The 11,423-nt window shown below is 35.7% G+C and overlaps 1 non-coding gene across 1 annotated transcript; it reads right to left on the bottom strand.

Annotated features, from left to right (window-relative positions):
- Nucleotides 1-270: 270 nt before the first annotated feature.
- On the bottom strand, nucleotides 271-371 carry LOC125939204 (U6 spliceosomal RNA). Its single transcript, XR_007462959.1, has one exon. It is a non-coding gene; the product is annotated as a U6 spliceosomal RNA (small nuclear RNA).
- Between the last annotated feature and the right edge of the window lie 11,052 nt (nucleotides 372-11,423).

Below are 11,423 nucleotides of genomic sequence, written 5' to 3'. Positions count from 1 at the left end.
GAAGAACATAGCATTGTTATGCTCTTTTCTTGAAAATCCCATTATATTACTTCTGACCTACTATATTTGTTGAGGCAGAAGGTCATCCAGATTCAAGAGGAGGAGACATAGACTCTGCCTTCCAGTAGGAGGAATATCAGAATTACATAGTAAAAGAACGTGAAGGTTAGGAAGTATTGTTCCTAATATTTTTTGAAAATCTGACTCACCATAGGCAGGAACCATGTTTCTACAAGCTTTATGTTATTCAAGCTTTCCACATTGCTCAATATGAGAAGATGTCCAATAAGTTATTTTTGTGTCATCATTGCACAGATAACATGCTAATTTTCTCTGTATCATTTCAGTATATGTGCTGCTGAAGCAAGCACCCAGTAAATAATTTTCAAAGAAAAAAAAGGTATATTGCTCTTAATTCATGTGCATGTGCTTTTCTGTTTGAACCTTCTGGAGTCAGCCTTTTTCAGTTTTAACTCATTGTTTATAATTGTAATTGAAAATATGGGATAAACTTAGATACAATAAACAGTAGCAGGACTCATAAAGAACATCTAAACATATTTCTGTGACAAGTGTATTAATTCCAAAATGAACTTAGGATGCCATTTTTCTTGACATTGGCTAATTGGCAATGGTATGTTTTTTCACATTTGATCTCTGTTAGGACCTGTCTATTTCAAAATATACACACAGAAACACACACACACAGGCATCCAGACTCTGAGTATGTGGGGTGGAGTGGGGGGAGGGAGGGAGAGAGAGAGAGAGAGAAATTATAAGGATTTGGTTCACATGATTATGAGTCAAAAATTTGCAAGGTTGGACAAGCAGGCTAGAGATCCAGGGAAGAGTTGATGCTGCAAATTTAGTCCAAAGGCAGTATAATGGAATTCCCATTTCTTCAGGGTAGGTCATTCTTTTTCTTAATTCCTTCAACTGATTGGATGGGGCCCACCCACATTATGGACGGTAATTTGCTTTACTCAAAATGTACTGATTTAAATATTAATCTCATCTAAAAAATACCTTCACAGGAACATCCAGATGTGGTTAACCAAGTGTCTGGGCTCTAGCTAACTTGACACATAAAATTAACCGTAACAGACACTAATGATAGGGTTGGTCATTGTTTTCACAAAGAACTACATTACACCAACATCAGGCTGAAATTTTACTTGTGAAATTATCTCAAGTAGCTGAAGTCTGTTTTCCACAATTTTCTCTTCATTGAATTCACTCTGTATGTGTGGAATTCTCAAGGAGATATGATGTGAAAAGGTCAGGCTAACTGCTAATGATAATAATAATAATAATAATAATAATAACCCAATATTTTAGTGGGTTAACACAATGAGAATTTATTTGTTTTTCTTTATTTTTACCTGAGTTTTATCTGAGAAATTATTACTGAGGAAAATCACTTTGTTAAAAAACTGTAAAATTATGGGGTGCCTGGGTGGCACAGTTGGTTAAGCATCCAACTTCAGCTCAGGTCATGATCTCACAGTCTGTGAGTTCGAGCCCTGCATCGGGCTCTGTGCTGACAGTGCAGAGCCTGGAGCCTGCTTCAGATTCTGTTTCCCTCTCTCTCTCTGCCCCTCCCCTATTCACACTCTGTCTCTGTCTCTCTCTCTCTCTCTCTCGAAAATAAATAAACATTAAAAAAAAATTTAAAAAGCAGTGAAATTTAACAAATGTTTACTGAATCCCTATTATATGTCATGCTGGGTAAGGTATTGCATTCTGTATTTGAACATTATTTATCAAAAAAAATTGCATATAACAGAATGTTATATGAAGCTATTTTTAAATTTTTTCTAAGCTATAAAAATAACTTTGCTGAAATATAATTGATATAAAATAAACCTTACATATTTAATTTGGCAACCTGTAAATACAGAGAACAAATTGATAGTTGCCAAAATTTATTTGTTATTTATACAAAAGCTTAACATCCATGATCAGACATCCAGACTCTTTATAGCTGTACCTCTGCCCTCTTTTACGTTTTCAGCATCCTTTCTACTCATCTGGTAAATGGGAAAAGGAGAGAGTGAGGAGAAGTCCTGTCTAGGTGGAAGGGAGAAATGCAGTGTAACAGAGTCTCAAGGAATCAGAGGAAATCACAGAGCTTGATGAAAAATCTTAGACTCAAACATAGGCCATCATCTAGGGACATGAGAACTTTGGGGAGTGCCCTCCATCCAGCAGTGAAAAATTAATTTAGGAGTAGCAACAGAACAGGAACCGCAACTAGAGGTATGCACATTGTTTTTAGAGTACCCTATTTCTTGATTGGGATGTGACATAAGATTCTCTACTTTCCGTTCTATAAATATACCATAGTACCTCCATTTTAACTATGTATTTTAGTTTAAATCATTAAGAAGAAAGAAGATTCTGTAAAATTTCTCTTTGCTGGAAAACAAGAGATTAAAAACAAGACTCGAGGCTTTAGATCAATCACTGTTTCCATCTGGTGAATGTTCTCTTTGATGGCCTCATTTAGAACTTCAAGAGGTTTTATTCAAATTTAAAATTCTCATTACAGTCCTTGCCAACGCATCTTAAATGCAAAGCAATGTTAACTTTAAAAATTTAGAAATTGCTGAAGGAGACATACCATTTAGAGCCAATAACTAAAAACTGTGAGATAAAATGGGTCAGAGAAAAACATTCTAGCACATTCTATAAGACTGCTGCTCTCTGAAAATAAAAGTAACAAGATCTTCATTACGGTTTAAAGGTTCTTTTTTATATAGAGCTATGTTCATTTTTTTGGTAGCCTATAAGTCCCATCCCAATTTACAGGGAGATGTGAATTATAGCAGATAGAGATTTCTCCTAACATTTGCCACTTTCTTCACCTTTGGAATGAATCCCATATGGACTTAGTTTTATAAGTTACATGTTTTTCTGTTCTTTAAGTAATATTGATCTCCTTCAAATCCATTTCTTTCTCTTCTAGGAAAATGGACATTTTCATTTCTGTAGTATGTTGTATTTTTAGTGGTCCATTTTTAGTGGACCAAAAAAAAGTACATTCATTTTTTTTCCCCTGAAAGTACTAAATTTTATCATTAAATTAACCTTGGCCTACTGTAGAACCCCTCAGTGGCTACCAATTTTAAGCTTTTTCCATAACAACATGTTCTTCTTACTGGGTTTTAGAGATATCTTGGCAACTTAACTATTTTGTCTATGAAGGTCTTTTCCATATTTTTTATGGACTCCCACAACACATATACAGTAATTCTAAATTTTAATATACACCAAATTCTCATAGACATAATTTTTCTTGCACATTTTCCTACTTGGATTTTTAAAAAACTGTTTATTTTGAGAGAGAGAAAACACGAGCGTGAGTGGGGGAGAAGCAGAGAGAGTGAGAGAGAATCCCTTGTATGCTCTGCACTGTCAGCACAGAGCCCAATATGGGTCTGGATCCCATGAACCATGAGATCATGACCTGAGCCAAAATCAAGACTTGGACACCTAACTGACTCAGCCCCAAGGTACCCCCTCCTACTTGGATTTTTAATTTTTACTACCTTCTCTATAGTAAAAAAAATTAATATTTTATTGAATATTTTATATTTAATTTAATATTTCTTTTAATAAAATAGCAAGGAGAAAATATGCAGCAAGAAAGTGTGCAGAGCCATCATAGTGGTAGATTGGCAATTTCTTTATAATTATTTTTATCATAACTCTTACAGTAATAGCACACAATGACTTCAACAGAAGGTATATATATTTTTCTTGGGAATGTCAAACACAATATGCTAGAGGTGCAAGGCATACTACCATACATTAGTAGTGCCAACAAATTAGAAATAACCCGATTTAAAGATTGTTTTTAAAATTAATAATTTATTTGCTATATAAATGAAGGGTAAAATAGGCAAAGAGAAAATAATCCCCATTTGCTATGGAAATGGAAGAAAGGGAGAAGACCAGTGTTTAGAGAGTATCCTCTTTAGGTCAGGCTCTTTCATAAAAATTATCTCAGTGATTCTCATAACAATATCCTAATTATTATATGTATACAATATATGTACATATATATGTATACATAATTATATTACATATAATATATATGTATATACATATGTATATATGTATATATATGTGTGTATATATATATATATATATGTAACTTGTTGCCATATATATGAAAAAATGAAGACTCAGTTTAAGTAATAAACAGAAGGTTATATTGCTAATAAAAAAACGTGGGGGTTTGAGCCATTTCTGTGTGACCCCAACTCTGGATAGTTATGACACTATGACTCTGGGGCCTGAAGAAGACAAAGAAATATATGTAATTCATAGGATGGCTTTGAGCACATGAATAAATCATTTGTAAAAAGAATATTCAGCCATCTTCAAAACTGCCTATTCTAGCATTTGATAAAAACTGAGAAAATTTTATATAATTGGTTTTAATTTGGATCATGTGGAAAGTGATGGTAAAGACTATGAATTTGAAACTCACCAGACATTTTTTAAATGATTTCATGGATGATTAAATTAAAATAGTTGAAGGATCATTAAACACACAGGATTGATTACTAAAGCAGCTAGCTGAATTGTTTTCTTTGGCTCTTTGAGAATGAGGGAAAATGAATAATCATCTTTTCCAAGTTAAGTAGATGAGAGAGAGAATTCATTTTCCACAGGTTCTTCAACACACAGCTCCTCTGAGAAATCTACCTTAATGAATTACCTTAACAATTGAATCTTCTATCCTGTGCTTCCTCAAACACTTAATGTACCATAATGCTTTGTATAGTAATTTATATCTGGTCACTATAAGTTCTGTGAATGTGTTTAGAGTATTGTGTATAGTATTGTTCAGTGAACTGCTTAATAAACTTCTTCAGGACAGTGATTAGCTCTTTAAAGTTTTTGTATTGAGGTGCATATAAAGGAGGGGTAATGAGAGATAAGGGCAAGGAGGCCAACATTTTAGTAAGAAAGAGCAGTAAATAAGACTGAGAAGGGGGACTTAAGAAATAAAAGGAAAGCCAAGAAAGAATAGTATCATGAGTCAAGAGAAGATGACTTTAGAATGAGAAAAGAATGAAATACTACAGAGAGGCTGAGCAGGATTGACATGTGGCTACTGGCTTTCAGGGAGGTGGTTGATGGCAATTTTATTAGATTAATGAAAGAATATGGCAGACTGTACAAGATTGGTGAATGGATTGGAGATAAGAAAGTGGAGGCAGGGGGGCATACTACCGTATTTTTCTAAGAAGCTTCATCATAAATGAGTAGAAGAAGCTAGAATGGTGGTTTGAAGGGAAATAAAAACTGAAGAAAGGTAGTTTTAAGATAAAAGCACTTGAGCATGTTTAGAGATCAAGAATTACATGATGGGAATAGACAGGATTAGTAAGAAAGAAAGTTTGGGGGTGCCTGGGTGGCTCAGTCAGGTAAGCATCCGACTTCACTTAGGTCATGATCTCACGGCTCATGGGTTTGAGCCCCATGACCGGCTCTGTGCTGGCAGCTTAGAGCCTGGAGCCTGCTTCAGATTCTCTGTCTCCCTGTCTCTCTGCCCCTCCCTCCCTTTCTCTTTCTCTCTCAAAAATAAATAAACATTAAAAACAATTAAAAAAAATAATGTTTGGTTAGTGCTAATCTTGTGTGATCTGGCACTAGACCACTAGGGTTTGAAACTGTGTAAACTTGGGCAAGCCTCAGTTTTGTCACTTATTAAATGGAGATAATTAAACATTATGGTGAAGATTACATGTTACAATTAAAGTTCTTATCCTAGTGGCTGGTGCAGGTGAACATTCCATAGATGACAGCTATTACTGTTGCTGTTGTTAGAAAGCTCCTAAATAAAAATCATAGATGGAGATGTAGGTGTGCAAAAGAAAAGAACTATTGTTTTTTTTTTTTTTTTCTCACTGAGGGAGATGGGGACCGATGATGTTATAGATTACACATAGGAAATAAGATGAAGCTGAAGGAGACAATATCAAGTGGACTTGTTTTTTTGTTTGTTTACAGAGAAAGGAATTTTTGTTACAAAGAAAGGAGTTTAGTTATCTGTTAAGAACGAAGAATTGATCATATTAGATTTAGTTTGAAAAAACTATTCCATTGACAAAGAAAATTAGAAGAAATTGGTGAATACAGTGGTGCATAGAAAACATTGAGGACTCTATTGAAGATAAAAATTACAAATTTTATTGTAGCTGATTTCTACTGTTACATGAATGTTCTCCAGCAATGTGTCATAGTCCAAAGGAAATAAATAAGAAATATATTGTGGTTTTCCAGGGTTGATTAGAGAAGTTGACATGGTGAAAGTTGGAAAGACCATAGGATTTGTGAATACTTGCAAGAAAAGAGTTGAAATGGGTTTAGACTACATAGCAAAGGGAATGAATCAGGAAAGGAAAATAGAGTCAACATTAAGTTATGCTGAGGTTAGAACAGGATCAGTAGGTCCAGCTCTAGAAGGAGGAAGTTTGAATCAAAGAAGAGAATTTCAATATTTCAAAATTTCAGGGGTGTAGATATTGAGGGTAATAATGGTATCCAGGTTTATTGCTCACATTTAATAAAGGCAAATGGTACATTCTACAGGAGTAGATGCATCTTCTGCAGATGGAACACAGAACATGCTGAGAATTAGGCGTCAGACTTAATTATGAGGGAAGTAGAACAAGTCTTGCCGGCAAGCCTCTGCAAGTCTGCTTTATCAAGGTCAGGGCTAATTGGGAAGGTACAGAATCCTGAGATTTGGGATAGGGACATCTGGGTCAACACACTGCAAAACCTTGAATCCTCACATTCCTTTAACTGTCTAAACCTACAGAAGTGGCCTACTCTCTAACTCTTCTTGAACGTAATATAGACAACAAATGTTCTCCTTCATCTCTCCTTTTGTCAAGTATCAACATAACCCAACCATGGTAATGGTCAGCTTACTATGTAAAAGAAGGGACCTAGCCAACATGAACCAGAAGGAATCTGGAGAATATGTGTGGAACTGGATTCTGGGGATAACTGAATCAAGAAATAATAGAACATTAAGTTAGATAAGGGAGTACTGTCTCCTAATATGGGAATACTCTCTTCCGATATAGAATTTAACAGTGTTAAAGACCCCAGGAAATGGTACTAAAATGGAATTAAATTGGCTCTTAGCAGCTTGGCCCATACTAAGTGATGTAGAAATGCCAGAGTTGCCATGGCAAACAATAGAAGAAGAAATCAAAAGACATAGGGAAGTGAGCATGCTAGACATATGTACTTTGTGAATATACAGGGCACTCCCATTTTCAAAGTAATAATAAATATTCTTGTGAAAGGAACCAGCATTACTGAGTTTCTCAGTGATAGCTGCCTTTTGTAGATCACAAGTGATGATAGGAGATGGTGTTCTAGAACTGGGCTCCCTAATAGCAATGGAAATTATAGGATGTTGAAATAATAGAAACCATGTCATAGCACTTAACTATCTTAAACCATCTGAAGTGAAATAATGAGTGGCAATATCAGAGGGGTGTGTGTGTATGTGTGTATGTGTGTGTTCGTGTGTGTATGTGGGTATGTGTGTACTGACTCACAGAGAATTGACTCACAGAGATTTATGGAAATGGTAAATAGGATATGACATCCCTAGAGATGGGATTTAAACCCTACAAAAATCACTGGTCCATTATATCAATGAAATTTTTACCTACAGAGTAGTCCAGGGCCTGAGGGGCCATCCCCTCCAAAGTATAGGATGAATTATTATATCTCATCATTCTCAAAACTTCAGCATAGTGCCCTGACCCACTCACAAGTGACTGGAAGCTTTTAGTTTTGGGTGAGGGTCAAAGCAGGTCCAGGGTGGAACCAACACGGATTCTGGGTATATATTTACATTTGCTGCCACTGAGCCTCAGCCAGCATCACTATTCATGAGCTGACAGAATGTGTGATCTACTGACATGATATTGCAAATAACATCACAATGGACTAAGTGACTCACTTTACAACAAAGGAAGTTCTACCTAGAAGCCACTCACCTTATAGAACAATGGGACAGTATATTAAAGTTGCACCTGATTGAGCATTATGCACTCAAAGCCAACTATCATTATAGGGATATAGAATTCCAGGAACCAAGATGTGAAAATAGGAGTGACCAAATTTATCATTATTCCTAGTAATCCACTTGGGGAATTTGTGCTTTTCAACCCCAAATTTTAGGTTCTGAGAAACTAGAGTTTTTATTTCCCAGAGAGAGGATGTGCTTACCAGGAAACATGGCATGAATCCTGTTAAATTTTAAGCTATAGATGTTTTCTATTCACTTCAAGTATCTTGTGGCAAGAGAATAGTAAGCAACAAAGGAAGTTACTGTGTTGGCAAAAATAATTAGCCCTGATCACTATGGGAGAGGAAAGTCTACTGTTATATAATAGATGCAAGAAGAATGCATTTGGCTCCCAAGTGTTCCTTGAGGGCGTTTCATGGTATACAGGTGAGTTTAATGTAAGTATACAAGTGGAGCAATTATGGTCCAAGAATGGTATGGTGACCTGCGAGTCAGAATCATCACGGATAAAACTCTGGGCCACCGCAGTAGAGGTACTAGATGAGGGTGAGGGGAATCTAGAGTGCATTATGGAAGCAGGGGAATCATGCATATTGATGACGGCTATAAGATCAGAAGCATTGGTGGGAGTTACATTTTTTCCCTACTAACTTTCTTCTTAGAAGTTTTATCAGGAAACGAGTACATTTGAGTTGTTCTTAAATGGGGAAAACTTACTATACAAAGTAATTGCATCCAAATTATGTTAGGGACGTACTGTAGTGGATATTCAGGTATACTGCCCAGGTCTCTCCTGTCATGATCTAGGCACTCATTTCCCCAGCTGTCAGGTATATTGGCTGCTTTTGGCTCACAGTTGAGTCCTTCTCTAGCAATTGTCTTTAACCAAAGGGACTTGACTTGCATAAGATCATACCCCCTTCTTGGAAGCACCCCAAGAGAGTCATTGTAAGGTTTCAAGAACTCACTCCTTTTGCCTCAATTTTAGGCACATAATGAAAAGTCATCCCAGCTTTAGAGCTTCCTGTATGATCTCCTGAGTCCCATATCATCATTATAACACAGTTTGCATTTTCTTTCTGCCCAGTTCTTTTTCCTTCACTTCCTCAGAAATCTTGTTACTAAGAGCACACTTCAAGAAAATATCTGCATAGGTGCGCCTGGGTGGCTCAGTCCAACTTAGGCTCAGGTGATGATCTCACGGTTTGTAAGTTCAAGCCACGCGTCAGGCTGTGTGCTGAAGGCCCAGAGCCTGGAGCCTGCTTCGGATTCTGTCTCCCCCTTTCTCTGTCCCTCCCCTGCTCTTTCACACACACATAGACACACACTCTCTCTCTCTCTCAAAAATAAATAAACATTAAAAAAAAAGAAAATATTTACATGTAAAATCCTGTCTCAGAGTCTGATCCCCAGGGAACTCAAACCAAAACAATAAATAGTTTGGAAAAGGTGAATGAGTACACATGCTCTTATGAGGCTACTCTAGAAGCTTAGAATGGCCTTCTTGTTTATCTTTCATCTCTCCACTTTTCTAACTTTAAAATATAGTTTCCAGTATAACATTTTTTTTCTGGAATACTGTATAAAATATGAGTATAAAGTTAGGATATAGAGAAAATAATACTAAAATAGATTTATTTTATACAGAAATTTGACTTAATCAATTAGGGATTATTTACAGGGGCAGTTAGGCAGAGAGATGCTTAATATAAGTAAAGCTTCCTATCATTTAGCACATGTCCAGGCACATAGTGGACACTCTATAAATGTTTGTTGCATGAATGGGTAAAATGAGGTTTTGGTAGAATATTCTAATTCTAATACTGCTATTAATGTCTGAGTTAGGTGTGATACTTAGATTAACTATAGCTCTCCAGAAAATTCCCTATCTTTAGTTGTATGACTGCAGCAAGTTGCTTGACTTCTTTGAAACTTTGTTTCATTGTCATTATAGTGCCTGTCTTCATATAGTTTCCAAATGAACCCAGCTTTGAGGGTAAATGATCATTTTTCCTATTCACATTCCTTGTATTATCTATGATGATAAATGGAATCATCAGTTGAGATGAGGAAACATCATTATTTGCTTTTAAGGGTACCTGTCTTTTAGTATTGTTTTTATTCTTGTTTTCTTATAATGCAACTTATATTAAGTATGTTTTTATTCAAATGATAAATCTATGGATTCTCACAAATTTCATGTTTGTATCAAATCATAAATTGGAAATGAAATTAAAACATATATTCAGTTAGAAAATAACCAGGGGTGCCTGGGTGGCTCAGTCAGTTAAGCATCCACCTTCAGCTTAGGTAATGATTTCATGGTTTGTGAGTTCAAGCCCTGTGTCGGGCTCTGTGCTGACAGCTCAGAGCCTGGAGCCTGCCTCAGATTCTTTGTCTCCCTCTCTGTCTGCCCCTCCCTTGCTCATGCTCTGTATCTCTCTCTCTCTCTCTCTCTCAAAAATAAATACACATTAAAAAATTAAAAAAAAAAGAAAATAGTTAAATTGTGAACCATGAGTTTTTTCAGGTTTCCAATTTTGCTTTAGCTATTTTGAGACCACATTTGTAATTAGGCCTTCAATATGGCAGTAATTAGCAAAAACAATTGATATAATCAATTGTAACTCTAGATCAAAAGATACATTTTTAAAACCTTTTATAGGTATAACTTACTGGGAAAAAAAGTATATTTTTATCCCTAGAAATAAAGTTCCTTTTAGAAAAGGAACTATCTTTACTTAGAAAAATAAAGAGAAATGACTGATATCTAGAGATTGGAAAGGAAGACACTAGGGAAATGGGACTGAAGGAGATTTAAAAAAAATGCTAGAGCAAAATTATCATTATATATATAATACATAATATATAATACATAATATATAATAAATATATAAGGTATAAGATATCATATGCTAGCTTTTTGGGTCTTGAGAGTAGCAATAAGAGAAGGGGAGAGATGGAATGAAGCAACATAGAGAGGGGTCTGAACTGGCATAATTGTCCAAAGGACTTTTTAAAAAAACTAAGGTATCAAATGTGAAGGTATTCTCTTTGCTGTGATATTACTTCTTTCTCTCCACTTAGCCAAATTTTCTATGAAGTATGGCCTTTCAACACACACAGAATGGAGTTTCTTTTGTGAAAGTTCAAGAGGGGTTGAGTTTCTTATCTTAACTAGTGTAGAGTAGACAGCAAAGAACAACCTTGTGACATAGAACCAAGACTGAAAAATCACTAGACATAGACAATTATAACCAGAGGTGGCTCTGAGAAAGTCTGAGCTTTCAGTACAATCTTATTTAGATTCTGAGAGGCAGAGTGAGCCAAGCTGACTCTGGGTTACACA

The sequence above is a fragment of the Panthera uncia genome, assembly GCF_023721935.1.
Source record: "Panthera uncia isolate 11264 chromosome B2 unlocalized genomic scaffold, Puncia_PCG_1.0 HiC_scaffold_24, whole genome shotgun sequence".
NCBI lineage: Eukaryota > Metazoa > Chordata > Mammalia > Carnivora > Felidae > Panthera > Panthera uncia.
This window is presented reverse-complemented; position numbering and strand designations above follow the sequence as displayed.